This window comes from Macaca nemestrina, chromosome 3 (assembly GCF_043159975.1).
Source record: "Macaca nemestrina isolate mMacNem1 chromosome 3, mMacNem.hap1, whole genome shotgun sequence".
Lineage (NCBI taxonomy): Eukaryota > Metazoa > Chordata > Mammalia > Primates > Cercopithecidae > Macaca > Macaca nemestrina.
In genome coordinates, this window is record NC_092127.1 from 39,656,505 (window position 1) to 39,680,819 (window position 24,315).

General features: G+C 38.7%; 1 long non-coding RNA gene across 1 annotated transcript; it reads right to left on the minus strand.

The window, feature by feature from the left end:
* Positions 1-90: 90 nt before the first annotated feature.
* LOC105463460 (uncharacterized) lies at positions 91-23,398 on the minus strand. The gene is made up of 3 exons (XR_976343.2): positions 23,252-23,398; positions 18,546-18,677; positions 91-143 (listed from the first exon to the last, which is right to left on the minus strand). It is a non-coding gene; the product is annotated as an uncharacterized lncRNA (long non-coding RNA).
* Positions 23,399-24,315: the final 917 nt, after the last annotated feature.

The following is a 24,315-nucleotide window of genomic DNA, read 5'->3' on the forward strand; positions in this document are numbered from 1 at the left end:
ACTTGTGAAAGAGGTTGCAGAGAGCTCATTCACCCCTTCTACCATGGGAGGACAGAGCAAGAAGGTATCACCTAAGAGAAAGTGGATCCTTACCAAGTGCCAAATCTGCCAGCATCTTGATCTTGAACTTCCCAGCCTCCAGACTGTGAAAAATAAATTTCCATTGTTTATAAGTTGACCAGTCTATGGTATTTCAGCATAGAAGCCCAACCAAACTAATACACACCCTCACAGACACACCCAGAAATAATGTTTGATCATCTCTTGGCCCAATGAATTTGACATCTAAAATTAACCATCACAGGTGGGTAAGACCTGAATATTTTTAGGTGGGAAAATTTATGCTAGGTTCATCCACAGAATCACTCAAACTACCTCTGAGCCCCTGTTGATTTCTCCTTCTCCTTCTTGCATCTGTGATCAAGTCTTGCCACTTCTGCCTCCTTACCATTACCTTATATCCATCCCCTTCTATTCATCCCCTGTGATACTGCTGTCTTCATGGGGGCTGATTGCCAGGACTCTTGGAGAAGTCTTCTACCGAAACCTCCATCCCCTTTCTCATGTCTTTTCCACACAGGCTATCCTAACTTCAATGACAATAATAGTTTGGTTGTGTGCAGGAGTAATGATAAAGAAACATTGCTTGAGTTATGGTATTATGTATATATAAGCCTCACATCAAATGTTGACTATTCATATATAATATGCATGCTAAATTGGAAAGGATGCAGTAGGGCAGTAGTTATCAATCTGGGCAATACATAATAATCACCTTTAGAGCTATTTAAAAGTCCTGATGCAGGAGCCTTACCCCCAGTGATTCTCATTTTATTCCCAATCAGACCAGCCTCTTGAACTGTCACTCCTGTCACTCCCTGTTTCTAGCTAAATCTCTAGTTTTCACGTTTATCTTGCCCACCTTGTAGCCTATCACACTCCTCGTGGTTCCTTCAATACCCATGATATTCCCCTTGTATGCAATGCACTTTTCCACCTTGTCTATCCATTTCTAAAAAAGACTCAGTCCATCTCTGCTAGGATGGATTTTTAGTCAAGACCAGGTAAAATTATTCAGTCTGTCCTTTTTACCCCCTTTTCAATCTGTATATACTTGAATCGTACAAACTGTGCATTTTTTTACATGTGTTTCTCTCTTCCCCATGTTCCTAATGGCATTGAAAAGGAAGTTGTTTTCCTCATGTCATTTTCATAAACATATTTTCAATAATCTTAAAACCTCACATGCGTAGCTACTGTTATGTGGAAGTACCACACTTAAACTAGGTAAAAGTTAGTTTTTTCCTGTATTTGCTTATATAGCACCTTATCAATCCTATTTGTACTAGCATAAGTAATAAGATCCTGTTTCTCTCTTACAGACTTATTTGTAACAAAACATGTATGAGAACTTGAGGTAGGAGGCAGGTGGAACTCATCTCCAGACCAGATTGAAGACTGGCTGAAACAGGGAAGTGGTGCTGAACGTACCTCCTGCTGCTCATCACCATAAGACACTCCCACCAGTGCCATGCCAGTTTACTAATGCCATGGCAACACAAGGAAGTTACTGCCCATTTTCTATTCCTTAATAACCCACCCCATAATTAGCATGTCATTAAAAGTAGGTATAAATGTGACTGCAAACTGTCCATATGCTGCTACTCTCGACGCACTTCCTCTGGGGTAACCCTGCTCTGCAGGAGCAATCCCAGAGCTGTAACACTGCTGCTGCCTCAGTAAAACTGCTTTCTTCTACCACTGGCTCACTCTTGAATTCTTTCCTGAGCAAAGCCAAGAACCTGCCCTACATCAAACTCAAATGGGAATTTTGAGAAATGCATTCTTCTCATTAATTATTTCAAAAATCCCCCCTGGAATCATTACAAATATAGCATGAAAAAGTGTCCATCAAAGTAGAATTAAGCCCAGATGCCAATCTTTTATTTTGCTTAAGAGTTTCACATCAACATAAAGAAGTGGCAGCTGCTACTTTTACACAAATGGTAGAATCCCCTGGCAGATGGGACAAGCTCGGCCATGGACCCCTTGGAGGCTGTGGGAGTAGTACTTTCTGAGCTCACATTTGCAATTCTGGGCAAAATTTGCAAAATCAGTTCTCAGCAAGGAGTCTCTATATGCATACTAAAATTAGATCAGTACAAATATGAATGCCTCTGACCTGGTTTCCATGTCAAATCATCACCCTCTGGCAACACTGATCTATCCATCTTGATTATTTATTATAACCTTTGGCTTTGAAAATGTAACCTTAAATTTTGTATTATGTTATTTCCCCTATTTCTTCATGACTTTCAGGTCATTAATCATAGTCCAGAGAAAATTAAGTTCTCACTGCATTTTTTTAATATACCCTAAAGCATATAGACCCCCTCAAATAATTAAACTCCAAAGAAAACATTTTAAAATAGATTTATTCCCAAAAGGAAAATTTTGCTGAATCTTTCTTTATCTCAGTCTTATCACCATTAGGTTATGTAGTAAAGTTGTAACAACAAATCGTAACTATGTAAGAATCCCTCCTTTCTATGTGCTCCTTAAAAAATATGGTTAGAAGGCCACCTGCATTAGAATCAAAGCAGATCTTATTCCACCCTTAATGGGGAATTGACACTTCTAACAAACACCCCAGGTGATTTCTATGAACCATAAAGTTTGACAACTACTACTCTATGTCATTTTGAAATTACACACTCCGGATAAAATGGCCCTCTGAATTCCTCTTTTCATAGTCTGCTAGGTGCAACTCTGGCTTCTGCTGCATTTATGCTTCTCATGCTCGTTTGGCTATGTTTGTCCCTCAAGGTCTAATATTGACGGTGAAGAAATTTAGCTCCCTGTGCCCACAGACAGAATCCAGTTATTATAAACCTCATAATGGACTGTTTTTATTTTTGTTATTTCTTCCACATTTGACATCTTTAACTTCTAATCTTGGGCTCTTAAAATGGGGTTATTCTCTTGCTTACTCAGAAAATAGGATTCTTGTAGATACACTAGGCACTCTTTCACAAAAGTTCATATGACCCTCTGCTTAGTATTATAATGTCTGTCCGGTCCCTGCCTAGATTCAGTTAAATAACATTTGGATAATAATGGCAAATGTTTGCAAGAAGTATGATGATTATTCAGTATACATATACTTTACTATTCCCATTTTCATAATTTTAATTCTCTCCTTAATCCTAAATATATGTCCAAGATATATTCATCAAAAGTTTAATTTATCATTATTGCCAAGTAATTTATAAGAACTGTCAAAAGCCTGCAGAGCGTGTAGATGATCACAACTTTATAAATATTTCTGTCTTCCTTTCTTAGGTGAATATGTCTGGAATTGCATATTCTCAAAAGAAAAGACCCTTATTCTCATATTCTCATAAGAAAAGACCCTTCGAATCAGAGTATCATTACCTTGCAAAGGAGCACTCAATAACAATTTTAACATTTCCTGCCAAATACCCTAGCTTGTGGTAATTTTTAAACATTGTATAAAATGACACACTTTCCACATATGAGGTGTAACTAAAACATAAGACAAGTCACACATGAAAATGGTTCTCATTACTTTATAATCACACCTCATACATAATCTCAGGCAATCAGTCATGGAATATAATTTTTAAAACCCTCACCCTATGGCCCACCTACCTCTAATCCACTTCCCCTCTGGCCACCCCAAGGTGAGAGAAAGTAGATTGCCATCCAAAGACATCTGGTTTGGAATACGGCAGAGCAATCAAATATCCTCGGGTGGGATGTCAGCAAGGATCTGCCACCACTAAAAACTCAGCACGTATGTGGTCTTGAAATTATTTCTGGCTGTTTCACATAGGGCAGCTCTAGGCAAGATTGTGCGGTAAGTGAAGCCTGGTTTCTGTATTTCATCTCTCCGTGGTTTCCAGAGCTCTTCTGTTGTTTCCCACAGCTGAGAGTCTTCTTCTTTGGCTTGTGCGCCACAGGCAGTTCTGAATTAATCTTCTCATCTCAGTCCCTACTAATCAACATGTATCCATCACATGTCCTATCCCATCCTTTGGTTCATTTCAAATCACAAGAATTTGTGCTGAGCAGCTATTATGTGCCAGGCACAGCGCTTGGTGCTGCAGATACAGAGATGAAAATCCATGACTTAACTTCACAGAATTTGTGGTTTAGCTTGAAAAGGCAAACTGTCAAATTTACATGAGGTTAAGAAGATGGTTTGTTTCAGCTAATTGATGTATTTTAAGGACTGAAACTGTACTTGGCACATAGTAGACACTCAATAAGTATTTGTAGGTGAAGTAATGATATGCTCAAAGTTAAGTCTGTAGTGGGTGCTGTGGGAATGAGATGGTTCAAGAATCATGTCCTGAAAAGCTGACACCTGAGCTAAGTCTGATAAGGGTGAGTAAGTTATTCAGGATAAGACAGGCAGAACAGGCTTTCTAGGCAAAGGGAAGAGTACGAGCAAGGCATGGAGATTTTAAACAACGGTGTTTGCAAGGACATTTTAACAACGGGTTTTTACAAGACATGAAGGTACAATGCTAGGAGTGGTAGGAGGCTCCTTGGCTCCTTGCTCGAGAGGTATATATAGGTGAGGTTATGTAGTATTTTATTTGCCACACTATGAAGTCTGGATTTTATTTGTAGCCAAGAGGGAATCATTGTCATATTTACATTTTTCATAGATCTCTGATTATAAGTTAAGAAATGGTTGGAGAGGGATGTGTAGAGGCAGAGTGCATATTTGCGAGGTGATTGGTAATAGATAAAGCTAAAAATTAGTGATAAAGATGAAGACAAAGCTAGCTGTAAGGTGATAGGTAACTAATCTGATATAGTTACCCTTGTTCATGTGTTAACAAACTTTTATATGTCAAAGATCTTTTCTCTTAGGTAAAATATGGACATGCCCTTAACCTTAGTTTACAGGAAGCTCAAAACTGAATGTTTTCTGACTATTGTACAGGTTGATTAGAATGGCTCGTGGTAAAATTATTCCAACAAGAACATATAGTTTCAATATGTATTTTTTAATTTTAGATTTTTTTCTTGAGCTAACTTATATATAATAAAATGCAAAGATGTTAAATGCATAGTTTTATGAGTTTTGAAAACTGTATACAATTATTATGTAAGCAACACCCAAATTGAGATCTAGAATATTTCTATTACCCAGAACATCACTTCATTCTGTGCTTGATTTTGCAGGTACAAAGATGTCATTTTCCACAGATCCTCTCTGCTTTGGGCAACCACTTTCTGATTTTTATGACTATAGCTATAGTGGTCACCATGGTTCTTAGACTTTGTAAAACTGAAGTCATATAGTATTTACTCTTATGTCTGGCTTCATTCATGCAATATGATTTTCTGAGGTGCATCCATATGAGGTGCATCAATAGTTTGTTCCTTCTTGTTAATGAATAGTAAATATGTCATTCTGTTGATGGACATTTGAATTGTTTCAAGTTGAGAATAAGGCTGCTGTGAAATTTCTAGTAAAGGTCTTTATTTTTGTGTACATAGTTTTAATTTCCTTTGGATAAACACGTACGAGTGGAATTAATTGGATATAGAGTAGGAGTATGTGCAGTTTTGTCAGAAATGCTCAGTGGCCCACACCTGTAAAGCCAGCACTTTGGGAGACTGAGGTGGGCAGATCACCTGAGGTGAGGAGTTCAAGACCAGCTGGCTAAGATGGTGAAACCCCCTCTCTACTAAAAATACAAAAATTAGCCGACCATGTTGGCGGGTGCCTGTAATGCCAGCTCCTCGGGAGGTTGAGGCAGGAGAATCACTTGAACCCGGGAGGCAGAGGTTGCAGTGAGCCGAGATCGTGCCACTGTACTCCAGCCTGGGCAACAAGAGCAAAACTCCATCTCAAAAAAAAAAAAAAAAAAAAGAAAAAAACAAACAAAGAAACTGTTGATTTTCTCAAAATGGTTGCAACAGTTGCTCCACATCTTTGTTAATATTTATTTATTGCCAGTCATTCTGATAGTAGCCATTTAGTGAGTATGATATTATATGTCACTGTGTTTTCAATTTGTGTTTCCCAGATGACTAACGTTATTGAGTACCTTTTCATGTACTCATTGGCCATTGTATACCTTCTGCTTGCCATGTACTGAGAGAAGGCTCAGTTTTACTCGGGGGGACCTCTGAGCTTTCTGATCTCATTCCCCTTGTTCACTGGTTGTTCCCTTCCTCTAGGATAATACTCGGTATACCTCACAGGTATTTCTGCTAGCTCTCTTGTTCTGTTCCTAGCTTTCCATGTTGTACCCTGTGTAAAAGCTTTGTAGGAAACAATTGGCAAGTGAGTGCAAAGTTACTGTATTACTGGGGCTTTCTGGTCTCCTCATCTGTAATGCCAGCCCATATATAACCATTCAAAATTTGTTAAAAGCTAGGTTGATTTTTTCCATGCCCTTATCAGTGGCAGATTTACTGTTGTTTTCCTAACAGGGATATAAGCATTCAGGGATCTCCCTTCTCTTAAAAAGACTGGTTCCTTTTTGGAATTTAGTTCCATATAAGCTCAAGTTCACTTCTCAGTTCTTTGATGATTCATAAAAACTATGATTTATTTTGATATTTTAGCTTACTCAGCTTGTTCTTGTTAGTATGAAAACAGTAGTCATTTGAGACTTTCTATACCCTAACAAGAAGCAGAAGTATATTAATTTTTAATTTTAGCATCTTATTATTGAAAACATTTTTTAAAAATAATTAAGCACTGTAATATTTTTGGAAGTGGCTTAACTTTATTGGTAGGAATGATAAATGTGTACATTGTTAGATTGGTAGTTAGAGCTATTCTTCAGGTATAGTGAACTGGGAAGATAGTCCTTCACCCAGGACTTTTCAGGCATCTGAGTAATGAAGCAGGGAGGCAGGAGATGGGAAAAAAAAAGTTAAAGGGATGGTTCTGTTAGCTCATACTGAAGAATACCCACAGTTGTGCATATATTTAAGGAAATACTTCCATCCATGTTACAACTAAATGAGTTGGCACTGTAAGTGGAATTTTCTGGAGGGGAGGGACAGCAAGACTACGCTGCCCCAGGTCTTGTATTATTATCCCCTTGGAATCACATAATGATTATTGCTGTCACTGTGATGGTCCTAGAGCACTACTTCCTCGTTTAATAAGTACAAGTGTGGAGAAAATGATTTGTGGTGGATTTGTATTGTGTCAGTCTAGCTAAGCTGGAATTGTATTTCCCAGAGGTCACTTTCTTGCATACTTCTGAGTTAGGGGCCCATGAGATTTGAAAACTGAGGAAGTAGCCATATTCTTTTTGTCTGGAAGGCCAATCCAGAGGCACCAGGTTCTCTCCTGCTCATCCATATTATTATTTATCTTCTGGCTCATTTTCTTGGCTGGGCATACAGCCAAGCCTGCAGCTCCTTTAGTTCCTGTCCTGCTGGATCCTTATGCAGTTTCTCTGACTCCTGGACCACATGCATATTGAACTCCGTGATAAAGGACACCAACTTCTGTAGGATACTGCATCATCAAAACGGAAGGCTTGGAGGCAGTGAGGAACCAACACAGTGCTGGTCAGTCTCTGTGTGTGAGTTTCAGCTTGTCTTTGTTCTCCTTCACTTCACATCCATCTTCCCCATCCAACTTTCTGTCCTGCTTACTTCAGGATCTAGCACCAAATGCAAAGCCAACAGCTTCACATAGACTGGTTAATCAGACCCCACAATTGCCTATGGTCAAATGCTTATGATAAAGCTCTCTCTCTATATATATGTATATATATACATATATATGTGTGTGTGTATATATATATCGCCTCCTAATTGTTTTGTTCCTCTGAAGGAGCCTTAACTGATATATGAACCTTCTCTTCACACCCTATAGTTCAGCTGAAATAAGCTGACATTTGCTTAACTATTTAGTTCAGCAAAATTTTACCCCAAATGAGGAATAACAGAAGGAAACTAACACTAGAGCAACATGAATCCAGATAATGTATGCAGCTTTTTTTTCCTAACTCCAATCCTCCCCGCACAACCTCCTTCCCAAAATCCCATTTCAAAGATTATCTTTATTCTCCTCTACTTAGGAGGATCTTTATTAGCTACATTGATTTATCAAAGTGTAGGACAAGAAAAGGAGGACGAGAGAGCTGACTTGAATGTCCCTTCCTAACTGCTTAAGGCCTGTTCCTGTGGTCCCTAAGTCCTCCTAAAGCTCTGTCTTCTTTCCTGCATGATGTCAGGAGTTCAGGCGGCCTTTCAGAGGGAGATGGGTGTGAATTAGCTGTTAGAGAATTCGACAGGATAACCAAAGTAATGCAAAAACCACCACAGTCAAATAGCAAAATCTACACATTCCATATCAAATTTTCTTTACCACATGCTGTCAGTATTACGTGCAGTCCATTACCAAAGCAAATTATATAACATGCTGTCGGTATTACGTGCAGTTCATTACCAAGGCAAATTGTATCAACCTTCTCTCCCTCCTTCCTCAGGACAGATGACATTCTCCCTCGTTTGTGATCTCTTTCTGCCCTTGATGTTTATTTTAGCCTAGCTTTATGGGTGTAAAATTTTTGGTGGTTGGGAAGAACATGATGTGATTTCCCAGGTTCTGTGCCCCCTCCATTGACAGAAGCTTTGGTAGGAGAGATATTTGGGGTCGAGACAATTTGTGGTTCTCCTGTTGACATGCTATGTAGACAATGCCTACTCCTCCTGTACCTTTGGTAGGCCTTAGTCTGCTTTCATGCTTTATATTCCACCCCCGGCCACCGCCGCGTTCCCACCCGCACCCCCACTAGCTCAGTTATATTTAGTGCTTGCACAAGGTAAGATCTTAACAACTCTCAGAATTCAGGCAGACATCCTCACAGAGCTGCATGAGACCATACAGTAAATATAGCCCAACCCAGCCATTCTACAGTTGAGAAACACAACTCAGGGAAATTAAGTCATGTCAAGCAGCTAGTTGTGGAATAGTAGTGGCAAAGGGGGTGTATAATGGGCATTAGTCAGTTAACCTATGGTGTCTGCCACAAAGATGACGCTTGTTTCTATAAACCATTGATTATATCCTCAATGTACAACATGGTTGCTGGCACAGTGCAGGTGCTCAAAAATATTTACTGAATTAATGAATAAATGAATGAGTATGTGAAATGTACCGAAAGGTAACTTGTCTAAAGTCATAGTAGATAGTAGATAACTGAGATAGTATCTAGCAGATAACTGAGACAGCATCTAGATCGAGGCCTAATGTCTTAGCCACCAATATTGCCAAAAACTTATTGGTTTGTTTGACTTTGCAGAAGGGCAAGCCTGCCCTGCAGAGATGGCAACACAGGGTCTGCTAGCAGGAGTCTGGGGTGTGAAGGGTGAAGAGCTGGCCTTTACTGGGATGGCTGTGCTGCTTCTCCTGAACTGGTCCTATTGAATTCCCTGACAGGGGTTTCACAAGTTTGTGGCCATTTAATAGTAGGATCTTCCCTCAAAATTTATTACTCTAGACCTGTGGTTCTAAGTGGTTTTGACAGGATGCAAAATTTTAAAATAAGTTGGCATCTATCACACACTATAAATGAACAGCTGCATTATTAAAGCAAATATTTTCTCTATGTCATAGATTTTGAATAAATATTGTTATGAATTCAAATTTATTTCATTCAAACTTGGAAACATAAATTGTTGATTTTTGTTTGCTATACACTTTCAAAACAAATTTTAAAGTCCTGAATCACTTCCAAATAACAATTATAGTGTTTCCAGAATCACTGAGCACAAAGGAAATCATTTCTTGGAAGCCCTTCTGTTTTAAGTACCCCCCTCCCTGCTTTGCAGATGTCCTTAAGCTAGGGCCAAGCACTTTTGCATTTATTCTTTAGCTGATTCTGATTTTCACTCTCCCATTTAAAAAAAATTTCCAGTGGAGACAGAGTCTACATTATTCTAGCATGCTTTTAAAAAATTCACACAAGAAAGGAAAAAACAACTTCTGAAAAATTATTCTGTGGCTTTTGATGCAATTTAAATAAAATGAAATTATTTTAAAAGCTTTGCTAACATTTTTGCTAGCTTTTGTAGTGAGTAAAAAAGAAAAGAAGACATTAGTCCTTTAGAGGAATAATTTGGTCCAATCTGTAGACATAGATTTGTGGACGGCTGTCTAGATGGGCAATTTTAGGGAAGATCTACAAGGGAAAATAAAAAGCCAAGGTATAATTATGGTCTTTGGAGAAAAATACATCAAGCATAAGACTGGAGCTTGTTAAAAATAATGATAATAGGGCCGTGTGTGGTGGCGCATGCCTGTAATCCCAGCACTTTGTGAGGCTGAGGCAGGAGGATCACTTGAGGTCAGGGGTTTGAGACCAGCCTGATCAACACGGTGAAACCCCATCTCTACTAAAAAATACAAAAATTAGCTGGGCATTGTGGCGTGCACTTGTAATCCCAGCTGCTTAGGAGGCTGAGACATGAGAATTGCTTGAAATCGGGAGACGGAGGTTTCAGTGAGCCAAGATTGGCCACTGCACTCCAGTTTGGGTGACAGAGCAAGACTCTGTCTCAATAATAATAATAATAATAACAACAATGATAATAAAAGTCATGATAGTTAATAGTAATGATTAAGCTCTTTCTGATGTGCCAGGCTCTGTATTAAGAAGTTACTATTAGTATCTTTGCTTTACAGATGAGGAAACTAAGGTCTGACTGAACAAATGACTACCTAGTCATTTTGTGTCTCAGAAGAGAATTAGTACTAGATGCAGAAAGGCAAGCAGACAAATTGGTGAGCCTAGTCATAACAGGCAGTGGGTCTTGGAACTGAAGAAACGATGCAGGGAGGAACCAGGAGTGAACAGCAAAAAGAGCCTTGATACATTTGAGTCTTTGTGGTGTCAGCTAATATTAGGATATAACAGTGCTGAAATTAATGCACTGAAAATTAACAGAGTAGCATCTGGCATAAGCTTTGACAGTACTTGCTTGTGAATGTTATTTCCCACTTCAGAATCTCATTTAGATTTAAATTTCTGCCTACAGAAAGGACAGAACAAATCATTCTAATTATGATGAAAATAAGTGTTACAGAGCTGGGGAAAAATGGAGAAAATAAGAAAATAATTCTTAAGTTCACTTCCTTCTAAAATTGTGTCATCCTGAGCCAGGCACAGTGACCTGGCTCCTGTAGTCTTAGCTACTGGGAGGCTGAGACAGGAGGACTGCTTGAGCCCAGGAGTTTCAGGCTGTAGTATGCTCTGATCCTACCCGTGAATAGCCACTGTACTCTATTCTGGGCAATATAGAGAGACCCCATTGCTAAAATATAAAATAAAATAAAATAAAATAAAATAAAATAAAGCCATTCTGAGTACTAGGCATAAACAAAAGAAATAACAAACCAACATTTAAAAATACTTTAAAAATGTAGGACATTTCCTCTTTCCTCAGGCTATAGAAACACTTTGTTTATTTTAAAGCTGTATTAGTCTGTTTTCACGCTGCTAATAAAGACCTACCCAAGACTGGGTAAGTTACAAAGAAAAAGACGTTTAATGGGCTCATACTTCCACATGTCTGTGGAGGCCTCACAATCGTGGCGGAAGGTGAAAGGCACATCTTACATGGTGGCAGACGAGAGAGAAATGAGAGCCAAGCAAAAGGGGAAACCCCTTATAAAACCATCAGCTCTCATGAGACTTATTCACGACCATGAAAACAGTACTGGGGAAATTGCCTCCATGATTCAATTACTTCCCACTGGGTCCCTCCCACAACATGTAGGAATTATGGGAGCTACAATTCAAGATGAGATGTGGGTGGGGACACAGCCAAACCATATAAAAAGTCAAAATCTATTGAAAAAGATTAATAAAACCAAGATAAGGTGCTAATAACAAAACACAAATTAAAAATGAGAGATAATGAATATTTTAAAATTTATAATAAAAATAGAAAGAGAAATATACATTGTGGATCAAATGAATAAATTTATAAAAATATAAAATTCCAGAATGGATGCCAGAAAAAAGACGTTTTACAGAAATTGAAATAATAGTCAAAGGTCTTTCTTTCTTAAAAATCATCATCACCTCAGAGGGTTTACAACTGAGTTCTAATAAACTTATCTCTCTTTTTTTTTTAAGACAGGTTCTCACTATATTGCTCAGGCTGATCTTGAACTCCTGGCCTCAAGTGATCCTCTCACCTCAGTCTCCCAAGTGGCTGAGATTCCAGGAAAGTGCCAACATGCCCAGCTTGAGTTCTATTCAACTTTTAAGGAACAATTGACTAGTATGTTATACATGGTCTTTAAAAAAGTAGAAAAGGGATATGAAATCTGCCCAGCTCATTTTGTCAGGTTAATGTAATCTTAACCAGGTAAGAATATTTAGAAAAAAAGACAGTTCTAGTTCCATTTTACCTAGCTAGGCATATTTTTAAAAAGATTTTTATTTTTGTGTTTTTAAATTTTTATATTTTAAATTTTATATTTTAAATTAATTTTTATATTTAAATTTTATATTTTAAATTGATATTAGTTTTAATTGATAAATCATAACTGTATACTTTAATGGATTAATGGCATACAAGGAGATGTTCTGAGATATATACACATATATCTCCTATATGTGATATATATGTATACATATATCTCCTATATGTGCATATATGTATACACATGTATCTCCTGTTTGTGTGTATATATATCAGAACATCTCCTTGTATGCCATTAATCCATTAAAGTATACAATTATGATTTATACACATATATAAATCATATATATGGTTTGGCTCTGTGTCCCTACCCAAATCTCATCTTGAATTGTAGTTCCCATAATCACTACATGTTGAGGGGGAAACCCTGTGGAATGCAGTGACCAGATCATGGGGGCAGTTTCCCCCATGCTGATCTCGTGATAGTGAGTGAGTTCTCATGAGATCTGATGGTTTTATAAAGTAGTATTCCCTGCTCTTCCTCCTTCTCTTTCTCTCCTGTCACAATGTGAAGAAGGTCCTTGCTTCTCCTTTGCCATCTGTCATCACTGTAAGTTTCCTGAGGCCTTCCCAACCATATGGAACTGGTTATATATGATATATATTAATTAATTTTTATGTTTAAATTTTATATTTTAAATTGATATTAATTTAATTGATAAATCATAACTGTATTCTTTAATGGATTAATGGCATACAAGGAGATGTTCTGAGATATATACACATATATCTCCTATATGTGATATATATGTATACATATATCTCATATATGTGCATATATGTATACATATTTATCTCATATGTGTATATATATATCAGAACATCTCCTTGTATGCCATTAATCCATTAATGTATACTGTTATGATTTATCAATTAAAAATTAATATTAATTTAAAATATAAAAATTTAAAACACACAAAAATAATAATCTTCAAAAAAATATGCCTAGATAGGTGAAATGGACCTAGAATTGTCTTTTTTTCTAAATACTCTTACCTGGTTTCAAATCAAGATTATATTGTATCTCAGATATATATATACACACACACACACACACACACATATACACCTATATATATGTGATATGTGTGTGTGTATCTATATGTAAACCAAAGGAGATGTTCTGAGAGAGATATATATGTGTATATATATATATTTATAAACAAAGGAGGTTTAATTGACTCACAGTTCCATGTGGTTGGGAAGGCCTCAGGAAACTTACAGTGATGACACATGGCAAAGGAGAAGCAAGGACCTTCTTCACATTGTGACAGGAGAGAAAGAGAAGGAGGAAGAGCAGGGAATACTACTTTATAAAACCATCAGATCTCATGAGAACTCACTCACTATCACGAGATCAGCATGGGGGAAACTGCCCCCATGATCCGGTCACTACTTTCCACAGGGTTTCCCCCTCAACATGTAGTGATTATGGGAACTACAATTCAAGATGAGATTTGGGTAGGGACACAGAGCCAAACCATATCATTCTGCCCTGGTCCCATCCAAATATCATGTCCCTTATACACTTCAAAATGAATCATGCCTTCTCAACAGTCTGTCAAAGTCTTAACTCATTCCAGCATTAATCCAAAAGTACAAGTCCAAAGTTTCCTCTGAGACAAGGCAGAGCAATTCTGCCTATGAGCCTGTTAAATCAAATCAAGTTAGTTACTTCCAAGATACAATGGGAATACAGGTATTGGATAAATGCTCCCATTCCAAGTGGGAAAAATTGGTTAAAACAAAGGGGCTACAGACTCCATGCAAGTGTGAAATCCAGTGAAGCGGTCAGTAAATCTTAAACCTCCTAAGTAATCTCCTTTGACTCCATGTCTCACATCCAGGTCATGTTAATGTAAGAAGTGGGCTCCCACAGCCTTGGGCAGCTGTGACCCTGTGGTTTTGCAGGATACAGTCCCTCTCCTGGCTGCTTTCACTGGCTGGTGTTGAGTGTCTGTGACTTTTCCAGATGCATGGTGCAAGCTGTCAGTGAATATACCATTCTGGGGTCTGGAGTATGGTGGCTCTCTTCTCACAGCTCTATTAGGCATCCCCAGTGGGCACTCTGTGTGGGGGCTCCAACCCCACATTTTCTTTCTGCATTGCCCTGGCAAAGGTTCTCCATGAGGGCTTCACCTCTCAGCAAACTTCTGCCTGGACATCCAGGTATTTCTATACATCCTCTGAAATCTAGGCAGAGGTTTCCGAATCTCAATTCTTGACTTCTGTATACATGCAAGTCCAACACCACATGAAAGCTGCCAAGGCTTGGGGCTTGCCCCCTCTGAAGCAATGGCCTGAGCTATATCTTGGCCCCCTTTAGCCACAGCTGATGCAGCTGGGATGCAGGGCACCGACCCGAGCCTGTGCATAGCAGGAGTGCCCTGGACCAGGTCCAGGAAACCATTTTTCCCTCCTAGGTCTCCAGGGCTGTGATGGGAGGAGCTGCTGTGAAGACTTCTAACATGCCCTGGAGATATTTTCCCCAATGTCTTGGTGATTAACATTTGGCTCCTTGTTACTTATGCAAATTTCTGCAGCTGGTTTGAATTTCTCCCCTGAAAATGGGTTTTTCTTTTCTACTGCATCATTAGGCTGCAAATTTTCCAAACTTTTATGATCTGCTTCCATTTTAAACCTAAGTTCCAATTTCAGATCATCTCTCTCAAGTTCAAAGTTCCACAGATCTCTAGGGCAGGGGCAAAATGCCACCAGTCTCTTTCCTAAAGCATAACAAGAGTGACCTTTGCTTCAGTTCCAAAGAAGTTCCTTATCTCCATTTGAGACCACCTCAGCCTGGACTTCACTGTCCATATCACTATCAACATTTTGGTCAAAGCCATTCAATAAGTCTCTATGAGGTTCCAAACTTTCCTACATCTTCCTGTCCTCTTCTGAGTTCTCCTAACTGTTCCAATCTCTGCCCATGACCAGTTCCAAAGTCACGTCCACATTTTCAAGTATCTTTAAAACAGTACCCCACTCTCTGAGGTATCAATTTACTGTATTGGTCTGTTTTCACACTGCTATAAAGATAACTGTCCAAGACTGAGTAATTTATAAACAAAGGAGGTTTAATTGACTCACAGTTCCACATGGCAAGGGAGGCCTCAGGAAGCACAATCACGATGAAAGGTGAAGGTGAAGAAAGGACCTTTCCAGCAGGAGAAAGAGAAGGAGCAAGAACCAGGAAAAGTGCCTTAAAAAACTACCAGATCTCATAGAACTCACTTATTATCACAAGAATAGCATGGGAGAAACTGTCCCCATGATCCAATCACCTCCTACCATGTTCCTCCCTCAACATGTGGTGATTATGGGGATTACAATTCAAGATGAGATTTGGGTGGGAACACAGAGCCAAACCATATCACCTATATGGAAATAATTTTATTTGTTTATTTTTATTTATTTATTATTTTTTTCTCTCATTAATCCTCGCCTATATAGAGATAATTCTAAAAAGTGTTGTATTACTTTGAGAAATCAGATAGTATCTGACTAGAAATAACTTTCAGGAAATGGACTAATAATCGTTATTATAATATATAGAATAACCTTAATAAAGCACTTGAAGTATGTTAAACATTGTGCTAAGGCCTTTCCACAAGTTATCTCAGTTATTCTTCACAGCGAGATCTTACAGATGTGGAATTATGACTTAGAGAAGTTAAGAAAGTAGTGCCCAAGAATAATAAAACTAGTAACTAGTGGGGCTGGAATTAAACTCAGGCAGCCTGAGGCAGAAATTGAATCACATTCAAATAATTCAACAAATATTTAATTAATGCCTATTGCCTGCAAGGCAGGGAGTGGAGCTTTTCTTCTTCCCTTCACTTTAGTTTAGTCACCATCTGGGGTATTTAATAATAGAATTTTACTTGTTTTGTTTTGGTCATTCAGGCTAATTTCCCCTTAAGCCAAAAGCTGGCAGTTTAAGTCTGTCACATTGATTCTCTGATGGTACGACCTAGGATGGCCTCCATGAACTGCCAAACTTTATGAGAAAATGAAATGCTAGAGGTAGCCCAATCTCTAGGTGCTTTCCTATTTGAATCTCTAGGCTATTCAAAATGAGCCCAAATGAATTTACCAGGTATATCCCCAGGTACAAAACACTGCACTCAGTAAGTGGCAGATTATCCCCCTGCCCAAACCTTAGTCAGGCTCTTCTGGGCTCTTTTTCAACTAGGCTCCTTTTCAACTAGCCTCCATCCTTGGGCACATCCTCAAGAGCCCAGTTTTGGCAAGATTCTTAATCAGTTTAGCCAGAATCCCTCACCTTCGATATCTAGATCACCCTTGATGGTGATCGAATTCTTCCTTCTCTACCAGCCTCCAGGTGATGTCTGATCACCCTGGCCTGCCTGCTGCAGGAATACTTCTGGATGGTTTTAGGCAGAATCCCCCTTACTCCTGATGTTTCCACTTACCAATTTTCTATCCACTGACTCCCTCCCTGCTCCTTGGCTATAAATTCCCACTTGCCCATGCTTTATTTGGAATTGAGCCCAATTTCTCCCCAGGTTATCCACGCTTCGGTCTGATGTGGCTACAAAGCTGGTATTTCCCACAACCTCCTTTTCAGGCTTGATAATTTGCTAGAATGGCTCACAAAACTCAGGGAAACATTTGGTTTATGTTTACCAGTTTATTAGAAAGGATGCAAATGAATGGCTAGATGAAGAGGTGCATAGGCCAAAGTCTGGAAGGGTCCTAATCACAGGAGCTTCTGTCCCTATAAAGTTGGGGGTGTGCCACTCTCTCAAAACATGGATGTGTTCCCCAACCTGGAAGGTCTCTGAATCCTATTGTTTAGGGATTTTTATGGAAATCTCGTTCCATGGGCACGATTGATTATATCATTGGTCATTGGTGATTAGCTTAATCTCCAGCCACCCCACTACCTCCCCAGGTCACAAGAGGCAGGAGTGGGGAGTGGGAGTTGGGGAGTGGGGGTGAAGCTGAGAGTTCCAACCCTCTAATCCTGCCTTGGGCTATCTGGTTCCCTGCTGCTTTCCTGAAGCTATCTAGGGTCCCCCAGCCCCCAGTCATCTCATTAGCATACAAAAGACATCACTCTGGAAATTCCAAGGGTTATAGGAGCTGTGTGCCAGGAACTGGGGACAAAGGCCAAACATTTAATTTTTTGTTCTATCTGAATATGTATTTGCTAAATTGGATACAATTCTACCCCACAGAAACAATTTCCAAAATGTCCTTTTATAATTATAGTTTTTAACCTTGAGAAGATAAACTTCTTTCTGTTTCAGAATCTAGTTGAGCAGCTTCTGTAGCAGAATTAGTTGGAAATAGGTAGTACTTATTAGTGGAAGTAGGGATACTTGGAAACTTATATTTGAGATTTCTAATAAAAATTCCAGGAAGTCTACAGACTTGGGTAGGACATAAATTAATTTGAGGAAATAGTGTATTCCATCTTTAAGAAAATTTCAAATGCCGAAACATGACTTTCTTTGTATTTTATATATTCTCTGTGTTCTCTGGAGGTGACACTCATTAGGTTAGAGGAAAAATCGGCCTTTTTCCCTTAGGATTCTTCTGTGTAATTCTCAGTATGGAAGATTTCCTACCATGTATGCATAATTTTCCATTTTCTTTCTCTGCCCAATCAGTTAGAGCAGTCCCTTCCCAAAACAAAATTTCACAAGATACACTCATCTCTTCTAGTCATTTAAAATGATGCTGGCCAAGAACCACTCAATTGCTTGAGTGAATTGATTTTACATCCCACCTATGGTTCTCAGCCTTGTTTTAAAACACTGGATTGGTATTGTACACTGGGATAGAGAATGTTAACATGAAATGGAAGTAGAAGCATTTGAAAATTTTCCCCTTGTTTTTTATTGCACACTGGGATTAACTCTTTTCCAGTTCCAATAATTGGTTTTGTGTGAAGATATCTAGTATATTTCTTTTAGTCCCCATATTGTTACTAAGATCAAGAACTAAGGACGAAAGGTGTCAAATATCCCACATTCTACATACACAATTAGGAAGAGCCTTCTTACCACGAGCTTTTATAAAGAGTCCAGGACTGACCCTTCTGTCACACCCAGAGTCAGTAGGAGAGGCTGGGGAGGTAGAAGAAGACTCAGTCTCTCAGGGAAGTGGGACGTTGGCTGGTTCATCACAGTTACATTCTGGATGGAGACATGAAGAGGGTTAGAGTTAGATGACACCAAAGTCCTCCTCTGCCCCTTTTATTTCCCAAAGAAAATTACACTTCTAGGGGAGGAGGGAAAAAATCATAAACATTTTCTCTGATTTTAGGGACATTGGAGATATGCAGCCAGGAGCTTCATTTTTCCTGTTTGCAAGATGTTTTTATTTTTCTAAAGCCAGAAAGGGTCAGCATAGGGTCCAGAGGAACCAGAGATAGATGGGCCCTGGGCTTTAGGGCTGGAGGAGGTGGGGGTGACCTCCTGCCATGGAGCCTTACTTGGCTTCTCACAAGCTGGCAGAGACCCAAGGTAGAAGCCTCCCAGCATCAAAGGTGGGAGATGACTGGACAGGGTACTCAGTCTGCAGTAGCAGGAAGGAACCCCTATACTTTGAGATGGGATCAAGATTTACATATATGTGAACTCTTTTTTTAATCTCCACTTGTTTAGGTTTTTTGTTATTGTTGTTTTGTTTTGTTTTGTTTTATCCAAGAACAATTCTGTTTTGTTTTGTTTACAGAATCAGGAGAAATGGATTGGGGGAAAATACTTGCTTAGGAAGGCTGGAAGAAAATGGACAGGATGTAGACACAGAGGTTAATTCAACCAACATGGTAAAGAGATTTGCTATAGGATAGAGAATAAAGATGGCGAAACTGAAACTTGATAGCCTGGAGAAGTTTATTGGAGGCTGTTGGTGAATGAGAAGCTTAGGAATAGCTGTGGCAAGTGAGAAGATTAGAGATGGGAAAGGATGTGGGAAATGTTGATTTGTATTATGAATCTCAACCCTTCCTAATGCTTTTCAAGAGCACAAATAAAGAATGGAGTCCTCTTTAATTTCTCTTGGCAATTGGACTGTATATCTTTACATGTAACTTCCAGCAGAGAGGAGCCACATGGGACCCCAAGAATTATTTGGGTTATAGCTATGCACTGACAGTGTACAATACCAACTCTGAGTATCCTAATCAAAGGCCATGAGAAGTCTTTTGGGTGAACGAAATTACCTATGTCCCAAATACCGTGCTATACCTGTGGGAAACTGTAATCGTAACTGGATTAGCTCCTGTGAATTGAAAATATAAGAATTGCAAGAATGTTAAAAAACTGATATTAGAAGATAGTAAAATGTCCAAGCATATAGGAAGAGCAGAAGCCACATGGTATAGGATGGGGCCATATGGTGCAGGAAGTTGGCAAAGAAGTGATAGTGCCCTGGCGAGTTAAGTGGAAAAGCATGTCCCTGAGATCAATGAGGTTAACGGAATGCTCTGTCTGGCTTCCTGCCCTGATACCTGTTCTCCCTCACGCATGGGGCCATGTAGCTCCTTATGAGGTTTGAGTCAGACCAGAGCTAGTAATTTGCCATCAGAAAAATGAAAGAATTCCTGAACTGGTGCCTCATGATCTGGAATAACATTATTGTAGCTAATACATGTTGAGCAAAAATACGTGCTGCACAATAACCTTTTGGTCAATGATGGATCACATACATGATGGTGGTCCTACAAATTTATAATGGAGTTGAAAAATTCCTATTGCTTAATGATATCATAGCCATCCTAATGTCATAGTGCAACACATTACTCACACGTTTGTGGCGATGCTGGTGTAAACAAACCTATTGTACTACCAGCTATATAAAAGTATAACATATACAATTATGTACAGTACATACTTGATAATAATAATAAATGACTGTGTTACAGGTTTATGTATGTACTACACTATACTTTCAATAGTTATTTTAGAGTGTACCTTTTCTACTTTTTTTTTTTTTTTTTAGACACTGAGTCTTGCTCTATTGCCCAGGCTGGAGTACAGTGGCGCAATCTTGCTCACTGCAACCTCCACCTCCTGGGTTCAAGTGATTCTTATGCCTCAGCCTCCCGAGGAGCTGGGATTACAGGTGCCCACCATGACGTCTGGCTAATTTTTGTATTTTTAGTAGAGATGGGGTTTCACCATATTAGCCAGGCTGGTCTTGAACTCCTGACTTCAAGTGACCTGCCCGCCTTGGCCTCCCGAAGTGCTGTGAAGCCTAAGCCACTGTGCCCAGCCTCTTTACTACTTATTTTTTTTAAAAGTTACCTGTAAAACAGCCTCAGAAAGATCCTTCAGGAGGTTTCCAGAAGAAGGCGTTGTTATCATAGGAGATGATCGCTCTATGCATGTTATTGCCCCTGAAGACCTTCCAGTGGGACAAGATGTGAAGGTGGAAGGCAGTGCTATTGATGATTCTGATCCTGTGTAGGCTGAGGCTAATGTGTGTCTTTGTGTCTTAGTTTTCAACAAAAAAGTTTAAAAAGTAAGAAAATATTTTTTAAAGTTCTAAAATAGAAAAAAGCCTATAAATTAGGATATAAGGAAAGGAAATATTTTTGTACATCTGGACATGTTTGTGTTTTAAGCTAAGTGTTATTACAAAAGAATAAAAAGGTTAAAACAGTTAAAAAGTTCCCATAACATCTCTCTGAGTCAGATATTACTACTCTTGTTTTATGTGAGAAACCGAGACTTAGGAAGTTAAGTGGAAATGTCACCCTGGTGGTCAGTACAGAAAAAAGAAACAACTTTGGTGGTTTCAAGCAGAAAAGGATTTGATTTTCTGCATTTTGAATATGAGATACTTAGGTGTAGATCTTTTGGTATTTATCCTGCTCAGCATTTTCTGAAGTTCCTGAATTTGTGGTTTGGTGTCTTGTCATTAGTTTAAAAAAGTTCTCAGCCATTATTATTTCTTTTGTTCCTTTTTCTTTTTCTTGTCCTTCTGGCATTCCCATTATATGTATGTTAATCTTTTGTAAATGTGCCACAGTTCTTGGATATTTTGTTTGGTCTTTTTCATTCTTTTTTCTCAATGGATTCAGTTTTAGAAGTGTCTACAGACATTTCTTCAAGCTTGCTGATTTTTTTCCTCAGCTGTGTCTATTCTATTGATGAGCCCATTAAAGGCAATCTATATTTCTGTTACAGTGTTTTTTATTTCTAGCATGTCCTTTAAGGTCTTTCTTAGAGTTTCTATCTCTTTGCTCTTATTACCATCTGTTCTTGCATGTTGTTTGCTTTTTCCGTTAGATGCCTTAGCATATTAATCATAGTTTATTTAAATCCTGGTCTGATAATTCCAAAACGTCTGCCATATCTGAGTCTAGTTCTGATGCTTGTTTTGGCTCTATAGACTGTATTTTTTGCTTTTTAACATGCCTTGTAATTATTCCTGAACATTGGACGTGATGTAACAGGTAAAATGAATGGAGGTAAATATGCCTTTAGTATGAGGTATTATATTGATTTGTCCAGAAATTGGGCTGGATTTACTACTTGCTGTAGTGACAGGTGGTAGAGGGTAATATTTTCATTAGTGTTCTTGTTTTTGTTTCTCTTCTCATATTTACATTTTCCTAGAGACTCCTGGAATAAGGTGTGAGGCTTGCAGTTCTTTCAGTTGTAATCCCCTACTTTTATAGAGGAGCCCTATTGATATTGGTGAGGTTTAGGCAGAGGGAAAACATTCTATAGTCCTATGATTAGGTCTGCTTCTTAGCAAGCTGAGTCCCTGGGCCGTGACCTTCTCACTTACTCCTCAGTTTCTGCTTCCTTGCCTTAGACGAGACAGGAAAGGCACAGGAGACTAGAGTTGGGTATTTCCTTTCCCCAAGATCAATTTGGCTTTGGTAAAACTCTAGTCCATTAGGGTCTTGTAAAATACAGATGCTCCTTGACTTATGATTGGGTTACGCTCTGATAAACCCATTGCAGGTTGAAAACATCACACGTTGAAAATGCAATTAATATACCTAACCTACTGAACAGCATAGCTTACCCTAGTCTATCTTAAATGTGCTTAAAATGCTTACATTAGCCTATAGTTGGGCAAAAGCATCTAACACAAGGTCTATTTTATGATAAAGTATTGAATATTTCATGTAATTTATTGAATACTATAGGTTGTGTAGAAATTGCAATAGTTTTACACCATCATAAAGTTAAAAAATTGTAAGTCACACCATCATAAGTTGGGGACCATCTATAGTTTCCCTTAAAGGCAGGCTTTGTTAAGGAAAATATAAATCTCCAGGCATATTTCCAAATGATTACTTTTCCTTCCTCCTGCAGAAAGCACAAAGGGATTGTTGTGTGATCTTCACAGTGAGAGCCTGCTGGGGCTTCTAAAGATAAAACTTATAAAAGTGGGAGCCCCTTTAAGACTGTACACCCTGGAAGTTTTTAACTCTTCAAGCTAGTCTATGCTGAGCCTCTAGTAATTCCTCAATTTACAGTGTTAACTGTTCCTACCAATATTGGCTTCAGCTCCTAGTAAGCTGTGCCTTTCTGATTCTTCTGTGTGTCTCTGAAAGTTTGGGGGCAGCAGTTTGCCCTGTGACGTCAATTTCCTGATGGATCTAAGTAGGGTCATTGATTTTAAGTTTGTTTAGGTTTTTCCCTGTTGTAAGGACAGGAGTGACAAGGTCTAAGCTATTTACTTGTCAGACTGGAAACCAGAAGTTTTGCAGAAAGCAAATTAATACAAGGGATTAGATACTTACAGGTTTTTGGAAGAGGCTGGAAGAGTGGGAGCTGGGGCTACCACTGAACTCTTGAGGTCAACTTCTCATCACCATAACTTTAATCTAGAGGTTAAAAAGATGCTGCTGCTGCCGCCGTAATTGCTTCCACTCCAAAAGTAATTCAGCTCTGAAGTGTGGAATCCGACTCCAAATCCTCACATCTGTGAGTCTGGCCTTGCTGGCTCACCACCACAGGAGCATCTGTGACTCTAAACATCAGGACAGTCTTGTTACTAGTCTCAAGTCTAATTAATAACTGCACTTTTTTTTTTGGTTTGTGTATTTATTCTTTGTTTTGATTTGCCAAGTCTCTATTTGGTGTTTCATTTTTGGTTATTGGGTCCCTGTCTTATTTCCCAATGTCTGATTCTCACTCTATCTTGCAATCTTGTCCCGTATCTCTGCTCATCCTGCCCAAGGTCCTGCCTTCCTCTGACCATTCCTGCCAGTCCCTTGAGAGAGTCCCCATAACCTATGACTTGTTTGACATGATCATCACTTATTACTTTCTCTGAAGATCTGTCTATGACACCCGCTCTGAGTGGGAAAAGACTCAGGATAGATTAAGTAAAGAGAGTATATTAACAAACAGTTTGCATTGTATAATCTCAATTTTTGTTTGTGTGTGTGTGCATGCATGTGCATGTATGTATATACACATGGCAGGTTTGAAGACTGGAATTATATACATCAAAATATTAACAGTGAACTTCTCTGTGTGTTTTGGCTTAAGACAATTACATTTTACATTGATATGGGAAATATTTTTAAAATTTCCATACTGAACACATGCTACTTATGTGAAAAACATAAATGATTGTCTTGGGAGCATATTACAGATTTTAATGTTGATCAGCTATCTCCTGTGGTTGGTAGAATGAAAACGTTCATTTTTTCCCCCAAAATAAACCACATAGAGAACAAAGGACAGATATCTGCTATGCCATTGGCACTGTTTGTGTGCAAATTTCAAGGCTAATAAGGTCCATCACTACTCTAACTTTGCTTAAAATATGTAGAACAGAACTGTAGAAATCACTTTG